The sequence below is a fragment of the Mugil cephalus genome, chromosome 15 (assembly GCF_022458985.1).
Source record: "Mugil cephalus isolate CIBA_MC_2020 chromosome 15, CIBA_Mcephalus_1.1, whole genome shotgun sequence".
In the NCBI taxonomy this organism is placed as follows: domain Eukaryota; kingdom Metazoa; phylum Chordata; class Actinopteri; order Mugiliformes; family Mugilidae; genus Mugil; species Mugil cephalus.
In genome coordinates, this window is record NC_061784.1 from 10,915,866 (window position 1) to 10,936,513 (window position 20,648).

Below are 20,648 nucleotides of genomic sequence, written 5' to 3' on the forward strand. Positions count from 1 at the left end.
ACAAGGTCAGAGAGGGTGTTTTCCAAGATTTTTACGTCCTCTTTCCCTCGCTGCTTTAGCTCGAGTGTCAGTAAAAGGTTATACCGATGAACCCGTCTCATGGCTGCCATCTGTCACTGTCAATGAGCAGTCGGCCCATGACATCATCTCCCCTTTGGCGTGTGCTGTAATACACTAGTGTTTAACCTGGAAAACACAAGCTGATGAGGAATGGAGAGAGCAAGGACTAAAATGTACCTCATGCTGCAAAAATACTGGCTTTAGCAGATGGCCTAGTGGAGTAAAAGATTGCTACCTGATTCACTCCCCCTAGTGGCGCTCTGTATAACACTGAAACTGTTTCTTCTTAAATAAGTAAGATAAAAAAAAGGAGCAATTAAGACGTTGTCACACAGGTTTTTACGTGTTCAAGACGTGTGCACGCTACCGGTGACATCATCTCTGTGCGACCACACCGACAGACAGGGCAGACCCCGAGGGCTCCATGCAGTCTCAGCCACATTATATCTGGCATTGCATCCCCATAATCTGCCTCTGCTGTGCGCAAGCCTCAAAGCCTCAAATACATGGGCCTCCACTTTTAAGTGCTGCTACCAAATAATAGAGACCCATCGCGTATCCTATGCGCGACCAGTTAAAGAATCACAGCATGCACGCGGGGGATGTGCGCGAGTGTGTGTTTACGCAGCCGAATATCAGTCGGGAGGAATAACTTTTCCTCATGCAGTGCCATCTCTCTATCCCACGCGCGCTCTCTCCTCCTCCTCCCTCCTTCGCTCCCTTCCTCTGTCCGTCCCCTCTAATGGATTTAACAGATCAGGTTGGGCACGCCATGGATACCCACAGCCAAGCTAAACAGGACCCAGAGTCACGAACTTCCAACAACAAAAAAAAAAAAAGGCCATTCCTTACCACCTCTATCTCTGCCATGTTGCTTCGATGGAACAGCGCAGAGTTTGAATTCAGCCTCAGCGGTTGAGAGGTCTGGCATGGACTGCACATTTTTGGCAGCCGCTCGTTTCGGTCCTGCTACGGCTTCTGTGTCACCCAGAACAAACATTGGCCAGACCTTACGCTTGACAGTAAAGTCGGACGGGGTATAAGGCTGCACTGAATATTACCGCCGCCAACATCTGCAGAAATCTGATTGAAATTCTTAACAGTTTACTTGCAATCCACGACACTGAGATAGACTTGTATAGTTTTAAACACCATTATATATATAAAAAAAACTGTTTCTGCAAGTGTATAATTACATTTAAATGGCTGGACAATGAAGGGTTTGGTCAGGTTGTGGTGAACACGCTGCAGTGATAAAAAAGCTTTGTGAGAAGAGGGAGATCCAGTCCGGTGGGGGGTAGAGAATGGAGGAATGCTTTGCATCTCAGTTTTCATGTCGTTTGGGTCGTGTGTGTTTTGGGGGGGGTGACAACTATGACCCCTGTCTCCCCTTGAGTTGCCTTTCCCTGGATATCTGGATATAGACGTCCCATTTCTAACCACAGCTGTCACCAGCACCAGCACATGCAGCATGCGTGCGTTGTATGAGTTGCCATCTAAATAAAGGAGGACACCAGCTTTAATTCATGTCCAAAATCGGCTCAATTAAAACAGAATCCGCCCCAATCCAACGGCCCTAAAGTATTACAGCTCAAGCCTCTCAGACAGCCAGACGAGCCCTTGTCTGGACACTTACACAAGCACTGAAATATACATGCATGTGCTCCACCGAGGCTCAATCAATATTAATACTACCGCTACTACTCATAGAGAGAGTTCATCACTGTGTCAAACAGCCAGGGCTTTTGCACCCGGAGGATGCGCACAACCGTAAAAAGCTTTCACAACCTCCAAAACGCAACCCATCTAGTTAGCGCCGACTGGGTGAGACTAAGTAAACACGCTCGAATTAATTATGATCGAGCGAGTTCCTCGGCAATTCCTCACTGTTGCTCAAGTGGTTGACGCACCACTGAGGGATGAATAAACCGTCCGCAAATATTTACTTTAAATGAGAAAGCGCGTGACTATAACAGTGATTATTAACTCCGGCTCCGACGAACCAGTTGTTGCATTTTTCCCAGTTTACCTCAACGCTGTAAAGGCTTTTGTTTTTAATTCCATCCATGAAATGTTGCTCTGGAGTTCGGTTTTATTACTTATTTCCTGCGTAAATGTCCATGTCAGTGACATCAGTGAGGCCGAAGTAAGAGGGGCTGGGAGGGAGGGAGGGGAGGGGAAGGGTGGGGGTTGGGGGAGTTGGTGGGGGGGTCGCATGAGACTAGTCAGTTCACAGCGAGAGCCACCCTGCCTGCCAATAGCCCACTGAGAGTGAAGCTTTGAAGTTCAAGTCCACACCGTGTGTTTATGTTGCAGCTTTTGTTACAATGCGCAGCGGAGATCAGAATAGAATAAAGCAGAAGACACTAACCGACTCCAAAGACATGTGGAAAGTGAGATATTTGCTCATGGTTTGGCTCCCCGCTTCTCATTTGGACGTCAAACCATGCGATGAAAATGAGATTTAAGTGGTGATCTGTTGTTTAAGTTTTGTTTTATTCTCAGCCATAAACGATCGGCCGCGACTGTACACTGTGGCCTCATTTCTGGTTTGGTGTTATTAAAGATAATATTTAATAAAATCATATGTGGTACGTTGCATCCCAGTTTTTGCACGCAAGAGAACCGCCAAAGCGCCCTTTTCATCGGCGGATTAAACTATGGTCTCTTTCATTTTGTAGTGGAGCACAGGTACGAGTCACGTGATCAAATCCGCCTCGGTTAACCGTGCAGCTGCGACATAAGCTTGTTACGCTTCGATTTTTTGCATTTTTTCACTCAAAATTCTTCCCCGATTCCACAGGGATATTAGCTGCGGAGAAAAAGAAATAACTGCAGACTCAGAAACTCCACGGCCGCAGCATGACAACTCAAAGCTGGCGTGATGACTCAGATTTGTTTATTTACTCTCATAGAGGCTGTCAGGCGGGAAATACAGACGCACACAGCTACAAACTGCACCAGGTCCCATGCGACAAGACGTCCTAGATTTTTACTGCCCGGCAGATACTGCAGAGATAGGACGGGGACTGGGGATGCGGAAGAAAAGCTTGATTGTGAACAAGAAAAATACTGTCGCGGTGACAGAAAGAGGAGCGAGAAGAAGTTGGACCGAGCGAGTGCACGAAAGCAGACTCACAATCATAAATAATGGAGCATCGCTGAAGCCTCGGAGCAAGCGAAAACACAGCCGGAGGAGCTTCACTTGCCTCTTAACCTTCAGGGCCGCGCTGCCAAGTGAATGTGCAGCCAGCTTCGCTCTTCCGATGATTTTAGTATGGCTATGTTTTTTTAAGAAACATGGATTCGCAAAATACGTCTATAAATTAGAAAGGTGGAAGATAAGAACAGTTTAAAAAAAAGAAAAAAGACTACCAAAAAAAATGGGGAGATGTATGTAAAGGTAAAGCAGCAGCTGCCATATACCGTCACTCATTGCCCCTCCCCATCAGAGCATGTTTAATATCCCACAAGGGCAAGCTGTCGAGCTGAACCATATCCACGGCTCTGTCAAACATTATTATCAGCGGTGAAACGGAGATAAATACCCTCATAGTAGATGGAGCAAACGGTTTCTGTACTCATGATCTGGTCTGTGGGATTGAGCGCCAGTCCTGTACTCTGCTGTAAAAAGCAGTACTGGAAACAATTAAGCATCAGGAAACAGTCTTAGTGAACAGGGAAGACATTAAAATGTACAAATATCTAACATCTAAAACATGCTGCAGGCTTATGCTGGTGCGAGCGTGCAGCCTGTGTGTGTGTGTCGGATGAACCATATGTTAAATCTGATGCAGATAATGACCGATCAGTGGAGTTGATTAGACTGCAGTTAAAATTTCAATTGCAATTTCAACCAAATTACTTGAGTTATGTGCGTCGCCGTGTACGATTGATACCTAACCCCCGCATACACGTAGGAACGGTGCATTGACCTTAAATACCGAACCCTAACCTTAACCCCAACCTCAACCCTGTCACAATTCTAAAACTCTTATGCTCACCTTTGTGAGGGGAGTAGACGTGAGATGAACACTTACACACACAAGGTATTGTTATATCGGAAGAATCTCGACATGAGTTAATGAGCTAACTGAGGAAAGGTTCAAAGACAAAACACTCAGCTGACAGTCAAAACACGGTCCGGAGAAGGGAAACCTTCAAACACACAATCTCACACGTGCACAGGAAAACATCCACTTTAATCTCCTTCTTGAATTCCTTCCAACGAAATACTCAGCGACTTGGCCTAACATCGAACAAGGCACGGAGTCCCGTCAGGTCACGTTAATGTTTCCACAAACAAATAGATATTAATCAAAATGATAAAATGCTTCGTTGAGAGAGTTTGCCAGATTTGGGTTCTTCCTTGGCTGATCGATATGGGAAACTATCAGAATACGTAATTATTCATCTCTAGCTCAGAATATGGGCCAGTGATTTGGTTTATTAGTTATTAAATCCTCCATCAACTCTCGGGGTTCGTGGCGCGCCAACAGCTGTTCTCCAAGAAAATGCCTTTGTATCAGGTTACTCCATTATATTTCTTGTGGTAAGTCTGGGAATTAAGTGCGCCTGTCTTTGTTTTTATTGTGTTCTACACTGTTGAACAGACATCAGTATATATCAGTTAGCAATGACTAAATAAAATATATAAATATATATATATATATATCATAAAAAGAAATCTATTTTAGAAGAGATCAATAGTGCTTTGTCCTAGTCAGAAGAATCAACAACAAAGAACTTGGTTTGCACTCTCCCAGTCAACTGAGTGATTGCTTCATCGATATCGTCTTGTCCAATCAAATTCTCATCGGTCAGACATTCAAAGGTGTCGATGTGTGATAAGGAGAAAGGTGCTGCATCAGTAGCTGTCCCTGGTGAATCCATAGTTTGGCCATGGGAGACATCTTGGAGCTGCTGAAAACTGCAGTTCCTGGAATAACTCCATAGGGGGGAACTTTTAAACTTTTAAGTCAGTACTTCAAATTAAATAAAGACTTGTGACCGACTTGAGTGACAAGCGGCTACAGTCACAGGTGGGGCTGCATGATTATGGCCAAAATGATGATCACGATTATTTTGATCAATATTGTAATCGCGATTAATAATCACGATTATTCATCACGTTAGGGAAAAAATCTGTATTTTTTTTTACAATTAAAATGAAACTTAATGTACTGTAAATCCATAATAATGAAAAACATAATTTACACAAATGGTTGTATAGGTTGCCGATGGACACAGAAGTGAAGTGAACTTAGCAAAGCAGCGTTAACGTTGGCATACTTGAAATCCTTATACTTTGGAATGTGATGGACAGATTAGTTGTGTTACCCTGTGGGACTGACACAACTCCGCTGCTCTCCTTTCATATAACTTATTCTTGTTTTACGTCCCTCAGTCTAAATCCAAAAATAAGTCCATGATGACTTGCTCTCGTCAGTACACCGCAGGTAACTTGAGGTTGCCGCTCCAAGGTGCACTCGCTTGTTATTTAGGCAGCTTAATGAAGTCTAAACCATGCGTTCACCTCCTGATGGTTGGCTGACTACTGGTTAAGAAACCGCTTGATAAGATATGCAGCAGTGTCCGCATTTTAAATGTAAATATCACAGACGATCAGATTCATTTAATCATGGCAACCAAAATCGTGATCACGATTAAAATTTGATCAATTGTGCAGCCCTAGTCACTGCCTTGCCCCTGTCTGCCTTGACGTCGCACCCCATTTATGAATAAGCTGGGAGTTACAAAGGGTCAGGCCCTCAAGACGGCTCAACTGCTGGTGCCGTCCAAACTGAGATTAAAAACTGTTTTTCTGCAAACCTAGGGGAGGCCTTCACAAAAGGTTTGTCAATCTTTATACATAATCATTGGGGTTTACTCTGCAAACATTAGCCTACCTCGTCTGAACTGCAATGCCTCGCCAACCTTTGTGCCCAACATTTGACACTTTGAGGGTGGACATATCAGAAATGTGGGTAATGTGGGTCTGTTGTTCTTTCACTACAAAGTAACGAGGTTAAAATGACATAAGCCTGAAAACACTAGGTTTTATGATCATTTATTGATACAAGTTAGTGTGCACAAAGATTTCCTTTGGTTGACTACAGCCCTACAAACACATAGGACACATAAAAGCATTTTTGATTCTCAAACTTCAAGAAACCCAAAAGTTTCTACCAGTTTTTTCCTCTTCTCTTGTTTTGTTCCACACCACCCACACACACCCAGTCTCAGAGTCCCTCGACTTGCATAACGCATTGCTTTACCTGAGCTACAATGCCTTACACAGCTCTGAACCTGGTGCAAGTGTTTCAAGTAACCAGAAGCTCAGATCATCGGACAGACTTCATTAAAAACACATGAGACGCTACACAGGTAGGGCTCTCCCTTCTGCTCTCTGCTCGCCTCAGAGCTCAGACTCTTCTCATCCATCAAGCACCCAGATGGGCAGCGGTTACCACATTTCATTCATCTTTGTTCTGAGCAATTCCCACATTTATCCCTTCATGTGACTTGTGAAATTAATACATCACTTTGTTCAGATACATGTGGGCAAAAGCAGTGAACAAGCCCGAGCGTCCCGTCAAAGGGTGAAAGAAAAAGATCAATGAGCGCAAATCTTTCAGATAGAATCTGGAAGGACTGTGCGGGATACAGCGCTGACACAACTAATCCATTAATCGATTGAGGGATCGACGGAAAACTGGTCAGCAATAATTAAAACATTTAACAAGCAGAAAATGCCAAACGATTCAATGTACAGGGAACAAATTGGAGGACAGGACCAACAGGACAAGTTTAATTTTAACAGGTTTATGACATTCAACAGACTTAACGGTCATTTTCATGAACACAATAAGTGAGAGATTAACTGCTGATGGAAATGGCCGTCATTTGCAGCCCTAATGACATGTCGTCATCTTCAAAGGCCCCACATTTCCCTCCTGCGTGCAGAGAAACAGCAGTGCTTGTTCCATCCATCTATAGCAACTAGAAGAAAACCATAATTCTGATGATCTAGCCAGACTTTGGCGCTCGGAGGCCAGTGTCACAGGTCCAAGCGAGACAACACCAAGCTTAGACAAATTCCATCTGCAGCTTCGTCCAGGAATATATAACAACCCATTTCCAGCAGTCATTATCCTAGTTCTTAATCTTGAGCCAGCTGGAGGCCTGGCTAGCAGCTACACTGACCAGCTTGGATTAATGTCCAAATTAGACATTTCACAAGTTGAGGCATTTGGAATTTGGTGTTCAGTGGGCTAGTCTCAAAGACGTGTGAATGCTGCCGTGCCGACAGCAACCATTGTTCTGCAAAGACATGTTTTCTTTTAATTTGTCCATTGTCTGTACACTGTCAATCAATAGTTACGCTAAGAAAGTTCCGTGCAGCCTTGACAAAGACCGTGAATAATGATGATGACAGTTACATCACAAGTGGGCCTCAGAACAAACAAAAAAAGGGAATTGGATCATCTCAGAGCAGGCTAGTCAATCACTCTGCGTCCGACAGGAGGGTCGTTTCCTTTGATTGACTGAGTAATATCTTCTCCAGAGCCACAGATAAATTGGCTTTCAAAGCATATGTAGGGAGGTAAGGCCCGCATTTCCCAAGGGGAAAGACTAAAGCGCACTTTCGGAAAATGGGTTTTATCCTGAGCTAAGGGATGAACTATGACTTGTTTGCTAGCATATACTCAACATATTTCTTTGACCACAGGCTGAAAAGTACCGTATCATGTACCTCATAATTCAAATATTATCTTTCAAGCGGCAACAACAAGAAAAAAGAAGAAATTACATAAATTGTTTATTTTTTAAAGGAGACCAACCAAAATACAATTACAAGTTATGAATACAGCCTAATATAAAGACTTTCACAAATGCACCAATAAATTTAAAGCCATGCTGCACAGGGTATTCAAAAGCAACGTGGTCCAATATTTTGGATGCCACATGGACGAGCCTTAGATTTAACAATGGTCTAATTAAATTTCATGATTACGCTCACAGCAAGATGCTGTGATCGCAGCTGCCATGGCAACCAAGCACGGCCCGAGGGCACAATTAAAGAAATACGTAGCAATCAGCAAAGAGAATTCCTTATCAATGGGAATCATATTTTCTTACTCCACTACTAAAGCTGTTAATAACTGCCTGGATTTTCCGTGGATGGGTGACGCAAACAAAAAGTGTCTTTCCAGGAAACCGTGGATACTCCGTCACGCGTTGCTGCAGCAAAACACTGGTTACGGTTCGCATGCTGCTTGATAAATGAAAATGCCATTAAACTCCTTCGATGTTGAGTCTCTGGTTTGTGTTATGTCTAAGACAGTGGTCTGATGGGTAAATAAAAACACCAACACAGACCCCGGGCATAAGCAGCGCACAATGGGTGAAAGATGGAAGGTAAATATTTCCTCTAGCTACTTGTGGAGCCAGAGTGGAGGGAAACAATCCTTTTTGTTTATGTTTGATTTTTTTTTTTTTTTTGGAGGGGGTTGGCTGTCATCTGCTGTCTATTCAACACAGTGGTGAAAGCATTAATCAGTTTAGCATTCGCAGGACTTGATGTTTGAGGTTATAGCCGGGGACGGGACGCTGTTGGGAATATAACTAAATGAGGTAATGTTCGGCTTGTGGATGTGATGTGTTTACGCTCGTGCGTGTGAGGGGGGACGGAGAAAGAGGGAGGGGGAGTCTCTGAGTCACTTTCCGATATTTGTGCTCGGACGCCGATTTCCCATGCTTGAAGAACAAAACCCAGGAAGAAACAGTGCTGGGATACAATTAGACAGATTTCAGCTTGAGCTGCAGCGTTCGGATGGGAAGATGCTTTCTGTTTTTCTCGTCTCTTCCCCTCACTGGCAGCGCTCCGAGGTTCGAGATGAAACAGACATCACACAAAAATCTTCTCTTGGTAGCGCAGCATCGTTGTGTTCTCAATTCACCGTTCAAAAAAAGAAAAAAAAAAGGGGTTATACGATCAAATGTAAAGAATCCCGCCTGCCCTAGACATATTGTTCTTCTTATGTGGGTGCTGTAGGAGCTACAACAAGAGCAACATGTATACAGCGCGAGCAGGATCTGCACCGTCAATGTGGGTGGCAAGTTCACAGTTTGATTACGCTGTGTATCTTCAGAGTTCAAAGTAAACTCTCAAAATTGCTTTTGAATCGCAAAAGTATAAAGCCTTGGCGCGGGCATTCCTAAAAGCAATGCCGATAAAATCAACAAAATGTATCCTTAAAGACCGTGAACCGTGTCGGATTTCCTCCTGAAACAAGGCAGACCTGATGACAGCCTCGAACAGAAACGTAAAAATATTTGCCTGAATGTCAAGTGTAAGATTTCACAACTCAAGTAAGTGGCAGCCAACATTTGCCCCCAAAAACAATCTGATATAAAACAAAGGGAATGTGGATTTTTTTTTTCTTTTTTGTGATGTGGGTATCATTCCATCACCTCCCCCTTAAGACTGTAATATGATGTCATTTCACAGATGCTGTTGTTTAAGAAGCGTGTGTGTGTGTGTGTGTTTTGGGCCCCGGTGAGAATCAAGGCCCCGACCCTGTCGGGGTCTGTATCATTCTCGCCCAGTCGGCTACACGGAGCTACACGAAGTGCAAGGTAAACAGCCGACTGTTTACTTTGCTGATAAGCCCCAAAAAGACTTGACAGAGATGTGAATAAATAGATTTCTCTGCCTTGACAAGCTCGTTAAGGACGGCATCAAAACACGCAGGACGCAACATTCGCCGTCACGGCCCTGTTTGACAAGGCCCAAATGAAGACGAATGAAGCGAATCTTTTTACGGGGAACTCTGGGGGTCAAGGTGGACACCTCAGCTGCCCGCACTCCAAAATTGACCACCCAAAACCACATTAAAATGTGATCTGGGGTGAAAAATATTTAGATTTTCCCAAAATCTGCACCATGTGTATCAAATTGATCCAAAACGTGATTATGGAAATGTTTTTCTTATGTTAGAACCCCGCTCCTGTAGCGAAGGATCCGTCGTTCAGCAGCTGATGCAATTATAAGTTGTTTGCACAAACACAAGCTCCGACTAGAGGTCCATATGGTTCCCGTTAGAAAATGTCTTGCTGCACACCTCATCCCAGACAGAGAGGCAGAGAGGCTGTGGCCGGCACACTGCAAAAGCTGGGGAACACAAGACCGTGTAAGTGGATAGTGGAGTAACGCAAAGATCCGTATTCCCTCCTTATGGCAGAAAACCAGGAGCTGTGGATGCCAGAAGACACCGAAAAAAAAAAAAGACTAGAATAACTATTGTGGTCAAGTGCTTGAATATGCCCCGGGATTCCCATTTTTAGCTTTTGGCCGTGTAAACACATACTGGCAGAAGTTTCTGCTATAAATACACTTTGGAAAACACGTTAGAAAAAGAAAAATCTATTTGCTGGATAACAAAAGTGCCTCTTGGATTTCGTGCTTTGCATGTTTAAGGCATCATGCGGTACGGTTCCTCTGCGATCCTTGCTTCTGTTTTCACAATCACACAGAAAAGAGGGAGATCTCGGCACAGCAGGCCCCGCAAGTTTGCTTAAGTGCCTTGCTCGGTGGCACACAGGAGCCCTCCGAACGCTCTCCACCAGTGACGCCTTGCAGTCAGCCCTGCGCTGTCACACCAGTTGGTTCCTCCAGGAAATACTTCAAAAAGGAAAAAAAAACGCTGGCCCACTTTGTGCACCGAATAGTGTTTCCCATTAAGTGGTTCTGTCCTCCATCCAAAACAAAAAGTGCAGTTGCACTAAGCTGCCAGCCCTGTGGAAGAAACCACTGACTAACTGTTATTAAATAGTTCCATAAGGAATAATAAGCTTATGTGGTATCCTACTAGAATGACCCTTTTTTATGTTTGGTTTTTATTTTAAATGGGGAGTCATTCTTCTTTTTTCTTTTTTTTCCGCTTCCGAGCAGGCTGCTTGGCTGGCTCAGCTCTGAACGGTGATTAATAATTAACATGAAAAGGCTACACCGCATCTCTATGCTCCGCCGTGCTACTTTTCTATAGTCCCCCCACATCCCAGCAGTCTGAGCAGCCACTAGCTCATGCATGCAAGGTGCAGATGCAGGGTGCACCCCCCTCCTCTATAAAAAAAAAATCCAGAAGCCTCCACCCAAGAAAGGGCTCATTTCCCTACGTTCATCAATCCCCTGTCAGTGATACAGAGCAACAACACACAACGCTGCACATGAGAATAAAGAAGCTGCCACTTACGTTCATTGGGTCCACTCCGTTTCTCTGGATGTGCGCTCTGGATATCCCCTCCAAAACCTGATTAGTATGCAAACTGGTTTCCAATCCACCCCCCAAAAAGACAGACAATCCGCCGGGACAAAATCTTGAATGGAGCCGTGCTGGTCAGATGGACTGTGCTTTTTCTCCTTCCTTTCTTTCTTTCTTTTTTTCTTTTACATAATATCCACAAAATGACAGCTGAGCCAATTCCACAGATTTTTTGTCTGATCAGACTGACCGGCAGGTTTTGTTACTCCACCGGTGAAGGGTCTTTCTGCCTCTCCGTCGCCCTGTCAGGTGAGCGCGCTTGGATCAGCTGAGGAGCCGAGTCCTACGGCTTTCTTCGCTGTCTGCAGCAGAAAAGAGCCGCCGGTGGTGGTGGTGGTGGTGGTGCTGGTGCTCTGCGCGGTCCCCAGATTATCTTAAATGTCTCTCTCCTCTCGTTGCGCTCTCAGCATCCAGCCACTCGTACGCGGTGTGCGTGTGCCGAGACAGACGCTTCGGGGCACCGTGCACCTCACCAACTGAAAGCCGACTCCTCCGCCACAAGGCCCAGCCCCCCTTACTCTCCTCCGTAGCCTCTCCTCCTCTCCCCTCCCTCCTTCGCCGAGTTGGATTGCTAATTTATTCGGGTAGCTACACAAAAGGGGGGGACACTGGAGAGGGAGGCTGTGGAATACAGTAGGAGAGAGACCGGAGAGCAGACTTTGGTGCCCCCCAGCTCCGTTCGGTGGAAGTACCCAGACTTTTAAGACAAAGGAGCGCACCATGCGCAATCAGCACCCAGTTTTATTAGTGAGCAATCAGAATAATAAGACTCTTATGTTGGGGGATTTGCATAATTGTTTTATGTCAAAAGTTTCTTACTTGCAGAGAATACATGAACATTTTTTTTAAGATATATTAGAAAAAAACAAAATAACCTGAAGATGAAGTTGCATTCAAGGTATGTGTTTTCAAAAAAGGTTTCAGATATCTGGATAAAAGGTCAAGACTGTGAGAGAAGGCAGCAGATCAGAGCTGGGCTGGATTTCAGACACACACACACACACCGTGAGTGCTAGCATCAGCAAAGATGGGAGTCATTCATCACCTCAGATTTTAGGTCAACCTCCACCTGCGTCACTGAAGCAGAGCAAGGGAGAAGATGCAGAGGAGGGAGAGATGGCGTGGAGGCGGGGAGGCGTGAACGCGAGGAGGGGTCCGTGGGCGGACAGCGATCGATCCCTCTTGCTCTGGGAATGCCGTTCCGCCACTGCGTGCTGTGTTCGCCCAGGTCTTGCCGTGACATAATGGCCAGACACCACGTACCCTTTAACTCTACAGGAGGCTCCATTTTTACACCGAAAAGTGTTTGGTTAGCGGTGAACGCAGGAAGCAGTCTGTGAAACGCAAACAAACATAATGAGCCGCTTCCCCTATATTGTGACGGTGGTCACTTGGGGTTTGAACCATCAGTGGAGGTAGTGTTAACGCGGGGCTCTGCCATTAAAATATACAATTGTATCCCAGAGGAGCAACAAGTGAGAGGTGGAAATTTAAAGGCACTAGTGGATTTGTACAGTTTGAAATAACCTTTAGCCTACTTCATGAAATCTGCTGTATTCCACTCTTACTCAACATTTTAGGGACAAATATTGGCCAATTTTAACACCACTTGAAATGATAACTGTTCAAAAATAATCATTCAATAGGCAAATCTACGTAATGAGTGTCCTCTTTATCCTTTAGTACGTTACAGTCCTATAAGTAGCCTATATTTTAGTTCTCCTCGTGTCTCCAAAGACATGCTCGTTAGCCTAATCGGTGACCCTAAATTGACCCTAGGTAAGAGTGTGAATGGTGGTTTGTCTCTGAGGTAGCCCTGCGATAGGCTGGCGACCTATCCAGGGTGTACCCCGCCTCTGACAGCTGGGATAGGCTCCAGCAACCCCCTCGACCCTAGTGGGGATAAATGTTTTTTTTTTTAATAAAAGAAGTACTTCACAGTCAACAACAGTTTGAGATGATATGAGCTTTGTGACACGGTGCATTATCCTGCTGGAAGTAGCTGTCAGAAGATGGTACACTGTGGTCATAAAGGGATGGAAATGGTCAGCAACAATACCCCACACCATTAAACCACCAACACCAGCCTGAACCACTGATACAAGGCAGGATGGATCCATGCTTTCATGTTGTTTATGCCAAATTCTGATCCTGCCATCTGAATGTCGCAGCTGAAATCAAGACTCGTCAGACCAACAACGGTCTTCTGCTGCTGTAGCCCATCTTCTTCAGGGTTCAACATGTTGTGCATTCAGAGATGGTATTCTGCATTCCTCGGTTGTAACCAGTGGTTATTTGAGTTACTGTTGCCTTCATATCATCTCCAACCAGTCTGCCCACTCTCCTCTGACCCCTCACATCAGCAAGGCATTTTCATCCACACAATTGCCGCTCACTGGATATTTTCCCTTTTTTGGGCCATTCTTTGTAAACCCTAGAGATGGTTGCGCGTGAAAATCCCAGTAGATCAGCAATTTCTGAAATACTCAGACCAGCCCGTCTGGAACCAACAACCACACCACGTTCAAAGTCACTTAAATCCCCTTTCTTCCCCATTCTCAGCAAGTTGTCTTGATGCCTAAATGCATTAAATTGCAGCCATGTGATTGGCTGATTAGCCATTTTTTGTTAACAAGCAATTGAACAGGTGTAGCTAATAAAGTTGCCAGTGAAGTGTAGATCTATCAGCCTTCCTGCAATAAGATTTGGTGGAGCCGGTGAAGCTCTTCACTATTTCACCAGTTGAAGTACAAGTCATTGTTTGTTTTGTTTGTTTTTTTTGACAACTGAGGAATCAGTGAGCACGAAAAATGTTTGTTTTTAGCTACTGAAAGATATGTAAAGACTATTTCTAATGGTTATCTTTAGATTTTCTGGTGAATACTATAAAATATTAAGTCCGTCTTTAGACACCACATCAACAACACAATTCTCATCAGCATTCAACATCATTCATTGTAATACTGGACTTAGCTATTATCAGGTTTTATTTGCTCTTTTTCCTCTTTTGTGTTGTTATATAAGTTAGATCAGTGTACCAGTTCCTACAATAAGAATTCCCTCCCCTGTCCTCACCCTTTCATTCTTGCTTCCTGACTCCATCTGAGGCCTTGAATACACATGTATTTCTAACATGGTGAAGGGATAACATGAAAAGATCCAATTTATAGCCAAGATAGTAAAATGATTTACCAGTTGTGGGCGGCTTGTCCCTGTCGGATATGATTTATGTTGGCAGTGCTTTACATGGTATTTGCAGTATTTTAAAAGAAGAACCTTTCGGGCAGGAAAAAAAAAAGAGGAAAGTTTAAAAGACACAACGGTTCTGATTGGTTTGGACGAAGATGCGTTTTTCAAGACAGCAGAATGAACAATCCCACTTATAAAATTCGGACGATATTTTTGTCTCCGCAATAAATATTTTAATTTCCCCCAGAGAGAGACGTCTCAATTTGAATCTAAGTGTCCTCGCAGAGTGGCCGGTTGTGCGTGTGTGGTTGTGTAAATCTACTGCACGTGTTTGTAAGTGAATTTACTCAGCATCGATTTTGTTGTGTGAACACTTGCCACAGAGTTGCAATTACACAACTTTAACCGAGAGCAGATGCCTGGGGAGTGACGCGTTTGGTGGGGCTCCCCACGACGGAGGAGATCAGCGCGAGATTTATATCAGTGCCACACACATTCATGAGTGCAGAACGTCTTTCCCCCCAAATACAGACGCATGCAGAAAAAACGGAGACGCGTACAGACGTGGAGGACTTCGGAGCACGGTGGGAGGATTTATTTGGCTCCCGCATCTATCCCGTTTGTCAGTTCCTCCCTCTAACCTCAAAATTGACAGTCTGACCATGATAACCCAAGTCTACATTTCAAAACCTGTAGATTTATCGTATGTCAAGTCTGAGATAAGCCTTGAATTTACTCCAACTCCATGCATTCATAGCTAAACTGATTAAACCATCAGCCAGCGTGCACTCCCAGAAACCCTTCAGAAATCAATTAATCTCACCTCCAGAGTATCATTTGGTGTTTCAGACAAATGTTTAGTTACGGCCGATGTAAACACGGCATAGCATAAGTGTGCCATGGTAGTTAGCATACAGCTAGTGGCTCTGAAGTCATCTGGAAATGCGTCGTTGGGAGCTAATGGAGGGGCTTGTCTATATTGGCTGTACATTTGAGCTCGTTGGCCGGGTCGCTCCCTCTTTCCTACACAAACACTCACACACAGTCGACTGCAGCACCGCGATGCCTCTGGTGTGAAATTAAAGCAGTGGTTCAGACGTATTAGTGTGCTTGAAGGTTCGGCGGACAGAAATCATTTGTTTAAAATGTTATCACTTAAAAGAAAAAGAAAGAAAAAAATCTTTAAGCATAATTCTCTGGAAGAAACAATGTTTTGACTGGAAAGCAGGGAAATTCATCAGTTCGCTAAATCCTGCTCCATCCAAGCATGAGAACCTAACACACACTCGGGCGATATCCAGTTTCTTTCACAGAAATGGAGAAAAAGCTAATGGCTGAGGAACAAGAAGGCAATTTGCTCCGGGTCATTCACGTTCCCGTTTCCGTTGAATTGTGTACAGGTAAACTTTAATTTTCTTGTCACTTCACCGCGTCCCTCTCAACCATCCAGTCTCACCCTGTGTCCATGCAGGTGTCGGCCACAGCGATCTGATCCGCGCCTTTCCTGTGCAGCAGGATGAGATGAGGTCAAAGCTGTGACTGTGCCAAAAGAGGAAAGAGGGGTGGTTTAGTCAGACCTTCCTTTCCCAGGGCCAAAATATCACGGCGTGCTCTTATACACGTGACGAGGCAGAGTAAACTTTACTCGCTACTCTGTGTTGAAGTTTGATATTTTATGAGGAAAAAGTCTGTTTTTTGTTTGTTTGCTTTTTTTGCTAACAGAGAGGTGACTGTTTTTCTTTTAAACAGATTAGGAGATGAGATTGGACTGACTGGCATGGTTTGCCTCTTATCATTCAGACAGAGACTTAATAATGTTAACAAGCAATCCAAAATAACACGACTAAGGGTCAGATTTAGGACCACATGCTGATTAAGTCAACAAGACACATAGCGCCTCTTTTTTTAGCTACGGAGATGAACAAAAAACAACTTGGATTCTTTTAAAGCTAATCCAGGACAAAAACAAATGCATTCCTCATTCTCATTTGAGCTACGCTTGACGAAGAGTCCCCCATCTGCTTTAGAACATTGTTGTTTTTTGAACCTTTTTAAAAATGACAATAAAACGATTCCCTTTCTTCATCTTTTGTCTTGGCACGCCGCAACACTATAGGCACATTCACATTTTTCTGTTTTTCCCAGTCGTCCGATGCCACTAGCCACAAATACGGTTGTATTTGTCCTCATCTGTGCATGCAGGGTATTCTTGGAGAGATTTTTTTATAGCTTACTTTGCTCCGAGGCCAGCCTGCGTACCACACAACCGCACACGGGGCCAGCGACTTTGGCTGTTCTTTCAAAGCTACTGCATTGTGCATTTCTGCAGATGTCACTGAAAGGGGACCAGCAGCTCACTATATTGTACTGAATGCAACTCTATGAGAGATGTGTTTTGTTCTCCAGCAGAAAAAAATATCAAAAACAAAACAAGCGTTTCCATTTTGTTAGGTGTTGGCACCACAGTTCCTGTTGGCTATGTGTGGTTTCCTCTCGCCCTTTTTTAGCCGTTTCAGTGATTTTACCAGAGGATTGTTTATGGGAGTTTTCCGTATGGATGTGTGCAGGTTTTGGACTATTTTAAGGAGAGACACTGAGGATAAATAGAATGACGAATGTGAGAGCCGGAAAGGGGCATTGTTATTAGGAGCTCCAAGTGATAGTCCTTCCCCAGGGTTTAGGTCTGAAATAAAACGTTTCAAGTTGTGTCATAACCGTGGCAGCTACTCACACTTAAAATGCGTGCCACCTTCAGCGCAGTGCTTTAAAAAAAAACAAAAAAAACCCCAGCGTTAAGTCCTCTTTTCACTCCGCTAAATCCCAGCTCCGTATTTTAGCCTTATCTCAAATTACGTCACCTCAATAATGTGCTTATAGTTGAAAGAAACGTTAAAACTTGTCTTTTTCTGGCTGAACTGTTATAACTTTTAGCGGCTGGCCTATTTCCACTTGGCGGGGTTAAGGCCTCCTAGCATTAGCTAAATGTTTGCAGAGAAACTTATCTTAAGCATTCAAGCGTGATGGTCATAACTTTGCAGGGATCCTGAGAAAGGAGTGAAAACAGGAAAGCAGCAGTTCAGGTTTTATGCGGCAGTTGTTATGCCCCTTACACTCTCCCTCTATCTGTACATGCAGGCTGATATCAGAGCAGTTCCTCTGACGAGCTTCCAGGTTTTGTGCAACGAAGAAAATTAATGGGTCAAAAATCAATCTCTCGAGTTATGGGGGAGTTTATTGCGTCCCCTTCTCTCATATCTCTCTCGGGAGCTCGCGAGTTCTCCTTTTCAGCTCATTATCTCCTGTTCTTATCATTAGCCTGATCTAACTTTAGATGACTTGGACATCACATCCACACAACACCAGCAGACTGCATCCTCCTCTCCTGCACCCTTGTCTCCCGCTCCCCGCTAATTTATCTCTCCGGGACACCTCTCTTCCTCCTACTCCTCCTGCTATCGAAATGTTTTATTGTTACAAAGCAAATGCACTGAGCAGATACTAAATCAGGGCGGCCTCGATCTGAGACCTGAGGCTGTTCAGGCGGAGAGGAAACTGTTTAGCTCCCAGCTAAGAGACATGCTATAAAGCAGGGGCTTCAACGTTTTTCAGGCCAAGGACCCCAAACTGATGCAGAGAATAAGTAGGAACCACCTACCTACTATATATGTCCTGTATTAAACTCGGCCTAGTGCTATTTATAAAGATACATTATTATTATTATTAGTTTGCATTCAGTATTAAACTATACCTTATCCCTTTACTAAAATATGTTGGATTCATGTTAATGTGTATTTAAAGAAATATAAATTTGTGGGGAAAAAGTATGTTTTAAGACCATGCTGTTCTGGCATTTCATGTTCAAGCTGTATTTTTGAAGTGAACACGTTAAGTGCACTTTTTATTTGAAAGAAGAAATATGAAGGATGATGAAATACTTTTTTTTGTTATTTATTTGATTCATATTCAAGATAGTTTGATTAAATTGAAAAACACAGGTTTAATGTATGAATCAGAATGAGACTTTAATATAAACCTGTCATATTTAGTGCTGATTTAATCAATGTTACACTCATAAACATAGGTCTCCAGAGGGGATCCACGACCCCTAGAGGTTCTGAGGAGATACAGCAAGGGGGTCGCAAAATCTTTGGTTGATTCTGCATTTTTTGTATATATATATATTCTTTAAACCCCCACCCCCCCCAAAAAGTTTAATATCAAACACATATAATAGGTAGGAGGTCCCTACTAAAATTCTCCATCTGTCTGGGGTCCTTGGTGTGAAAAACGTTGAAGACCCCTACCCATGAACATTCAGCCTACCGTATGCAGGATAGCTACAGAGCCTTGCGGCCACAGGAAACCGAACGAAATGATCTGAAATGTCGCGGTGCCGAAAGAAGCCAAACCACAGCTGCAAGAATACTCGCTGCTAAAATTCTCATTCTGGTTCATTACACTCGGCGAATAGCTGCTGAAAAGTCTCCACAATGTGCTTCTAATACAAGCGTCTAGCAAACAGGAAGTAGCCAGAGCTGAGAACTTCCTGTATAAGCCCATCTACGGGCTAGCCTCCGCACTGTGGGCACGGGAGGTTCCTGAATGCGTCCTGACTGTGTGTTTGTAGTTAAGTGTGTGTTGCGTAAGTGTGTGTGTACGCTGGCCATTCAGCATTCCGCCTCCCCCCCAGCTTCCTTCCCCCTCATCCCGACCCAGCTGATGCAGGGCATCGTGGGAAAGACTGAGTCGCACCTCCACGCACCACGCTAGCTCTCTCACCACACGCATAAAACAGCAGAGAGGGGGGACAGATTTAGTGGGTGTTGTGGGCCAGATGTGATGTTGCGTTGCACCGCGGTGACATTTCGCTGTTAATGCGCCACCGTGGTTCTATATTTAGCGGCAATGACAGACACGTCTGTGTGGCGGAGGCTGAGAAGGCTCATTTCTTACATTTGGTGCATTTTAACTGACCTCTCTTTGCATGGAGATAGTTAATGTTCTGGACCAGATTTATACCATTAGAATAAACACCACACACGCTCTGTTTTCCTTTGTTCTCTCGGGCCCCAGTCCCCCAAGACAGAATTTGTAGCTTTATATGACAACTTTTACAGTTTTGTTTATGCGTGTACGTGTGTGGCGCATGTGTTGTGGGACGCCTGAACCTTGGCTCAGCCTGCGAAGTGTGTGTCAGAGACTTCAGGAGGAAGAGGAAGATGAGAAGGTCAAGTGCGTCGGGGGAGATAAGTCGCTGCTCACGCTGGCCTTCTGGATCACCTGCTTCCTGTTTACCGCCGCACTAAAATGTTGTCCTGTAGAGATAACAAGGCTTTGACCTTTGACCTCCGTCGGAACAGAAGCACATCCTGCGACGGATGCCATATTGTTCGTGTCCCGGTCACACCTCGTCACATAATCGCTGTGACCCTCCGTCTACACACGTTTGGACGTCATAGTGGATCATAGTGCAGCATTTAAAAGAGGCGTTTACCGCAACTTTATCTCTGTACCTCTTTATTCGCCATCATTAATTCACTTATTTTTCCTCGGATTGTTGTGCCCCAACACTAAGTGAACGCAGGCAAAAATGTTGTGTATCTACTATTTTGTTAACAGTTAAATGCGTCATCAAGTTTAAAATATGTTCCTGAGCTTCTAGAGTAGTAGCAATCCCAGTATGACTTAACGTCTTAATATACATTTCTGGCATTTAGTGAGTTTAACAGCCTATTTGAAATTGTCTTCAAATTTCCAATCCCTCTCACACAAAATGAAAACCAACAGACATGAACAGCGCAAAACTGTCCCCTATGCACAATCTGTTGTTTTTCATTAAAGTTCAGGGTATGATTTTTACCTTAAGACATTGCAGATGATAGATTACATTCATGGTTTTACCTATCTTCTTGGAATAAAAAGCACAAACTCAAGGCAAATTTGTGTCTGGATAATTGTCAAGAAAAATTCCGACATCAGCCCTGTAACTCTCACAGCTGTCTGCGGCTGGAGCCAGGGCAGGAGCAGGAGAATATTTTTTTGCGTCTATCCCAGACCCGTGATTTACGTCCA

At 44.1% G+C, this 20,648-nt stretch overlaps 1 protein-coding gene across 1 annotated transcript in view; it reads right to left on the reverse strand.

The window, feature by feature from the left end:
* LOC125020817 (protocadherin-16-like) overlaps positions 1-11,960 on the reverse strand; it is an 83,419-nt gene extending 71,459 nt beyond the window's left edge. Inside the window, 1 exon segment of the mRNA XM_047606339.1 lies at positions 11,319-11,960. The gene's annotated coding sequence lies outside the window, so the exon portion shown is untranslated.
* Between the last annotated feature and the right edge of the window lie 8,688 nt (positions 11,961-20,648).